The sequence below is a fragment of the Lissotriton vulgaris genome, chromosome 5, assembly GCF_964263255.1.
Source record: "Lissotriton vulgaris chromosome 5, aLisVul1.2, whole genome shotgun sequence".
Classification (NCBI taxonomy): domain Eukaryota; kingdom Metazoa; phylum Chordata; class Amphibia; order Caudata; family Salamandridae; genus Lissotriton; species Lissotriton vulgaris.
The window spans coordinates 1,148,465,868-1,148,472,560 of record NC_141693.1 but is presented as its reverse complement, the minus strand read 5'-3'; the positions used below and the strand labels follow the sequence as shown (position 1 = coordinate 1,148,472,560).

The 6,693-nt window shown below is 47.4% G+C and overlaps 1 pseudogene; it reads right to left on the bottom strand.

Annotated features, from left to right (window-relative positions):
* Positions 1-730: 730 nt before the first annotated feature.
* Positions 731-5,362, bottom strand: LOC147712120 (uncharacterized; annotated as a pseudogene).
* Between the last annotated feature and the right edge of the window lie 1,331 nt (positions 5,363-6,693).

The window sequence follows — 6,693 nt, the reverse complement described above, 5'->3', positions numbered from 1 at the left end:
ACATGCACATGATCCACCTCTGATGGGTGATGTTTCAGATGAGCCCGCACCACTTACCAGTCCAGTCATGTCCAGGGTGCCCTTCAGAATCCCAAAGAAATGGAAACACACACCAGTGACACCTGACCACCCCAATGTCGCACAAGTACAGCTGTCCCCAGCTCCCAGAGCCACCCTGCCTCCTGGACAATACAGCCCTGTGGCTCATCATTTTAGTGGTCCTAGTGGGTCAGCTGCAGTTCACTCTCATGTGTCAGATAGTGGCACTGTGTCTGTTGTTCGCTGTCATGCCTCATGTAGTAGCACTGTGTCAGTTGTGCCCTCTCCTGTTTCAGGTACTGCCACTGTGTGTGTCCTCCAATCTCATGTCTCAGATGCTGGCATGGTATTTGTTGGTCAGTGTCCAGGGACAGGTCCTGGCAGTGTGTCAGAGTCAATCACTCATGTGTCAGTCACTAGAGCTGTGGCTGTTTCTCACACTTGTGTATCAGGTCCTGCCAGTGTGTCAGGGTCTATCGCTCATGTGTCAGTCACTAGAGCTGTGGCTGTTTCTCATACTCCGGTATCAGGTCCTGCCAGTGTGTCAGGGTCTATCGCTCATGTGTCAGTCACTGGAGCTGTGGCTGTTTCTCACACTCCTGTATCAGGTCCTGCCACTGTGTCCGAAGCTACGAGGTCCCACAGTCCACCTGATTCTGTGCTGTGAGGTGCAGTTCCCATCACTCAAATCTCATTGTACTTGATGTCTGGACTGTTCATTGTAACCACCCTTGCAATATTCCTGTCCATGGGACTGTCTGTATGACACACGTCCTTGTGCTGCCTCAGTTGTACCTGCTCTGTTCTGGCCACTGGCCCTGTTTGAGTTATGATGTAATGTGCCACTGACTTGTGCTGCCTCAGATGGACCTGCTCTGTTCTGGCCACTGCCTTGTGCTGCCTCAGTTGTACCTGCTCTGTTCTGGCCACTGCCTCTGTTAGTAATGTGATGCAATGTGCCACTGCCTTGTGCTGCCTCAGTTGTACCTGCTCTGTTCTGGCCACTGGCTCTTTTAGTAATGTGATGCAATGTGCCACTGCATTGTGCTGCCTCAGGTGTATCTGCTCTGTTTTGGCCACTGGGCCTGTTTGAGTTATGATGCAATGTGCCACTGATGTGTGCTGCCTCAGTTGTACCTGCTATGTTCTGGCCACTGGGCCTGTTTGAGTTATGATGCAATGTGCCACTGACTTGTGCTGCCTCAGATGGACCTGCTCTGTTCTGGCCACTGGCCCTATTTGAGTTATGATGCACCTTGCCCCTATCATGTGCTGACTCAGATGGACCTGCTCTGTTCTGTACCATGGACTGCTGATGCACTTTGCCCCTCTCATGTGCTGCCTCAGATGGACCTGCTCTGTTCTGGCCACTGGCCCTGTTTGAGTTATGATGCACTTTGCCCCTCTCATATGCTGCCTCAGATGGACCTGCTCTGTTCTGGCCACTGGCCCGGTTTGAGTTATGATGCAACGTGCCACTGACTTGTGCTGCCTCAGTTGTACCTGCTCTGTTCTGCCCACTGGCCCTGTTGGTAATGTGATGCAATGTGCCACTGACTTGTGCTGCCTCGGATGTACCTGCTCTGTTCTGAGCATTGGCTCTGTTAGTAATGTCATGCAATGTGCCACTGCCTTGTGCTGCCTCAGTTGTACCTGCTCTGTTCTGGCCACTAGCCCGGTTTGAGTTATGATGCAATGTGCCACTGACTCGTGCTGCCTCAGTTACCTGCTCTGTTCTGGCCACTGGCCCTGTTAGTAATGTGATGCAATGTGCCACTGACTTGTGCTGCCTCAGATGTACCTGCTCTGTTCTGGCCACTGGCTCTGTGGTAACTGTGCTGCTTCTTGCCCCTTGGTTGTGCAGATTCTCATGGACATGCTCTGCACTCTTTCATTGCCCTGCCTGAAACGGTGCTGCTTCTTGCCCCTTGGTTGTGCAGATTCTCATGGACATGTTCTGCACTCTCTCATTGCCCTGCCTGGAACTGTGCTGCTTCTTGCCCCTTGGTTGTACAGATTCTCATGGACATGCTCTGCACTCCCTCATTGCCCTGCCTGGAACTGTGCTGCTTCTTGCCCCTTGGTTGTGCAGATTCTCATGGACATGCTCTGCACTCTCTCATTGCCCTGCCTGGAACTGTGCTGCTTCTTGCCCCTTGGTTGTGCAGATTCTCATGGACATGCTCTGCAATGAGTACTGGCCACTGGGCTGGCTCCTGGGTACATCAGAGTGCTATCTTTGTGATGTTTAATAAAGTCAGTTACTCATGTATTGTACTTTGTCTGGAAGTGAAGTACGAACAGGGCCGGGAAGGCGTGTAGGGCTGGGTCCATGGCGGTCGGGTCCGTGCGGTGGGTCTCGAGACACTGCTTTCCCTCTCCGTTGTGGTGCTTCTGCCGTCTATGAGATGGTGGTGTTCCCGCTGTGGTGTTCTGGTTTGTTTGCGACTACGTAATATTGCGGACAGTCAGGACGTCATTACGCACTGCGGTGAGGCTGGATTGGCTCCGTCCGCCGTGGTGTCTGGTGTGTTCCCGCAGCGGTTCACGTTTTTCCATGGCGGACGGGAAATGTGCCCAGTCCCCCTTCCTAATAGGGCGGATGGAAGACACGCTGCTGGCGGAGGGTGAGGTGCATTTTCCGCCGCCTCCAGCACAGCGGTCATGTTTCCGTCCGCCATCCGAATGGACCCCTTAATTGGCTGTCTGTTGTTCTGCTGATCCTGACTCTTTGACTTTGCACCTTATTATTTTTGAAGATGTCCCAGTTATTTTCTCAGCTGGGTAGTTGCTTTTCAAACTTCTACTATTTGGTGCTAATAGATTTGTATGATCTGAATTTGCATTATTCTTATTTGCAAATTACTTTATTCTTTTGTCTCTTCACCTATCCATTCTCATGACACATATATTTGGGGTGAGTTTATAAATTACAAAGTTGTTATTTCTCTTGTATGGTGATCTGTGATTCAAGCTGTATTGTACTTGATGAGCATTCACATTAATTTAGATAAAGGCATATTGGTAAGTAGGCAGAGTCTGTCTTTATTAATATCAAAGGTTATACTGAATGATTATTTCTTTACTTGGGTCCTCATTGTTAGAATTCTGTTAATCCTTTGTCAATCCCTATCAACTATAAAGATTCATTGTAGAGGAGAGAGGACCAATATAGACAAGAGAAATTGGTATCATATTTTAAACTCATGTACCATGAAAGGGACTGGTAGGCATTCAATTGGGTCCAGATGGTAAAAATTGGCAAAAGCCACTTCCGTTGCATCACATGCAATCCTGCAGGCAGATAGGAAGCAGAATGTGTTATCTGTGAACAATCAATGAAAATTCAACTTCCCTGATTATAATTTAGCAGTACAGGCTAAAAGATTTTCTTTCATGGAGGTATAAGGCTGGCTGCAGCAGTTGGGCGTCCATTATATGCTGCTCTTTTCTGCAAACCTAAAGGTCATATTAAAGGATGAATCACTCTTTTTAACCATGTGGAGCGAGGCTTGGCACTTGAACTCGCAATGGGCCTTGGAACCACTCCCACAGAGACTGTGAAAACCCAATAGGAGTGAAAAAAGGCAGGCAACTAAGGGCCTTCAAGCAGGCACTGGAACAGTACTTTACACTGTTAATAAAACTTGAGAACTAAGGCCCTTCCTAATGTGAGTTTGTTTATTAAAGGGTGTTGGATGGTGGTGCAGCATACCTCTACTTCAGTATTTGGAGAAGCATTGGGGAAAGATGAGTGACTGCTTTACACAGTAATAGTTATAGCTGATCACATCAGGAGGATTGGGATAACATTTGACTTCGTACATCACCCTCCCTCTACCCTACAAGAGGTTTTCTTCTATTACTAAGGTTTCACTGGATTGCCGGGTCCTTCAGGTGGATCTGTTGGAACAGTTAGTACTTGATTGTTAAACATTAGTCCTCGTCACATGAATGCAAGGTGTGTAGCGCACTTGCTGATGGGGATGCAAAGATTAAGGGCCAGATGTACATGAGAAAAAATGCGCTTTGCAAATTGCGAGTGTTTTGTGATTCGCAATTTGCAAAGCGCTAATATGCATGTACAACAGTGTTATTACACTGTTTTGCGATTCCCAATGGGGTTGCAAATATAGAGGCTCATGAATCTTAATGAGCCTCTCGCAATTTGCGACCTCATTGGGAATGGCAGGCCCTCCTAGGTATGGTAGCCTGCTGGGCTCAGCAGACCACCATGTCTGGGACTGCTTTTAAATAAATCATTTTTTTCCTTCAAATGCCATCCCATTTTCCTTAAAGGAAAACGGGATGCATTTTTAAAAAAAAATGAAACATTTTCGCTTAATTTTTTAAGGGGAGGCAGTGGTTCCTGAGACCACTGCCTGACCTTAAAAAATGTTTCCCCTGCGTTTGCAAGGAGAAGGGGTCCCCTGGGGATCACTTACCTTTTGGGACCCCATTACCACCCTCTTAAAGAAGGTGGTAATTTGCGTGAGTTTTACGCCCGCAAATCCTTTGTACAAGGGGTTGCGCTCGCTATTAGGAAGGGAACGCCCCCTTCCTAATAGCGACTTGCAATACCAAAATAGCAAGTCGCAAATAAATTGTGACTCGCTATTTTGGTTTTGTACATACCCCTAATGGTTTTTGCATGCGTAAATGAGTTCACAAACCCATTTGCGAATGCAAAACCCGTCATACATCTGGGCCCAAGTCAGCAACTGCATGAGATGCTGAAAGAGGCTCTCGCCAGGATTGATTTTGTGATTGGATAGCGGAGAAACACAGATATGTTTTGACTTGCAATGTATACAGACTGTGCTGCACATCCAGAAGGTATACAAAACTTGCATATATATAAAACAAGTATTTGCAATGCAATAGGTCTTGCTTTCATGCAAGTTTGAGCTATTGGCATTGTAAATGACAATGCCTTTTATTTATATTTTGGGTTTTAAAACATAAATAAAAGGCATTGTCATTTACAATACTAATAACTTAAACTCTCGCAAAAACGAGAGCATTGCAATAAAGCGCCTGCTTGGCGCTTTTAGATTGTAAATATCAGAGGAAGAGACCAGCCTGTGAAGTCTTCAAAGTAGTGATAAATAGTGCAGTGGAGAAGATGTATAAGTGTTGTAAATTACATAGACACAAAGTGTGAAATGAGAGTTACATATGATCTGAGCTATAAACACTAACAAAGAGCTCCAACACCTTTTGCTCTGTGATTACACTGTTGCAGCTCAGGAAGAAGAGTGGGAGGTCTATTACCTGCCTTCTCCGTGATTGTAGTGTACAGTGTGGCATTGCGTAATGTCATTGTGATCTTTGGTCTAATAAAAAACTCTTCATCAGAAGTAGGGCCCTGGCTTCACCACCTGGTGCAGGACGGGCTGTGCTTCATGGCAGGCATGGTGGTAGAGAGGAATGGTCATGTCTGCAGCTCTGGCCTTGTACAGTGCCCCTGCTATTACTAGTGAGCCAGAAGCACTGAGGTAGTGGTAGTGGTGGTATTGGTGGTGGTGACAATAAAAATTGGTGGTGGTGGTATAAGTATTGGTGGTGTTATTGGTATAGATGTTGGTGGTACTGGTATTGATGGTGGTGGTACTGGTATTGGTGGCCCTGGTATTGGTGGTGGTATTGGTATCGGTGGTGGTATTGTATTGTGGTGGTGGTACTGGGATTGGTGGTGGGGTATTGGTATTGGTGGTGGTGGTATTGGTGGTATTTGTGGTGGTGGTATTTGTGGTGGTATTGGTGGTGGTGGTATTGATGGTATTTGTGGTCGTGGTATTTGTGGTGGTGGAGGTATTGTTGGTGGTATTTGTGGTGGTATTGGTAGTGGTGATATTGGCGGTGGTGGTGCTATTGGTATTGGTGGTGGAGGTGGTATTGGTAGTGGTGGTGGTGGTATTGGTGGTAGAGTTGGTGGTAGAGTTGGTGTATTGGTGGTGGTGGTAGAGCTGGGGGTGGTGGCATTGGTGGTGGTGGTAGAGGTGGTGGTATCGGTGGTGGTATTAATGATGGTGGTATTGATAGTGGTATTCATGGGGGTGGTATTATTGGGGTGGTATTGGTGGTGGTGGTGGTATTGGTGGTGGTATGGGTGGTGGCGTTGGTGATGGTATTGGTGGTGGTGGAGGTGTGTGGTATTGATGGTGGCGGTACTGGTGGTGGTGTTATTGGCGGTGGTGGTATTGATCATGGTGGTGGTATTGGTAGTAGTGGAATTGGTGGTATTGGTGGTACAGGTGGTAGCATTGGTGGTAGAGGTGGTGGTACTGGTGGTATCGGTGGTGGTATTGGCAGTGGTGGTATTGGTGGGATTTGTATTGGTGGTGGTAGTGGTGATATTGGTGGTGTTGGTAATGGTGGTGCTATTGGTGGTGGAATTGGTGGTGGTGGTGGTATTGGTGTCAGAGGTGCTGGTGGAGAATGAGGTCGTGGTATGGATGGTGGAGGTGGTGGTATTGATGGTGGTGGTAGAGGTAGAGGTGGTGGAATTGATCACAGAGGTGGTGGTATTAGTGGTGGTATTGGTGGTGGTGATAATGGTGATTGTACTGGTGGTGGAATAGGTGGCGGTGCTGGTGGTATTGGTGTTGGAGGTGCTGGTGGAGTTTGAGGTTGAGGTGGTAGTGGTGGTAT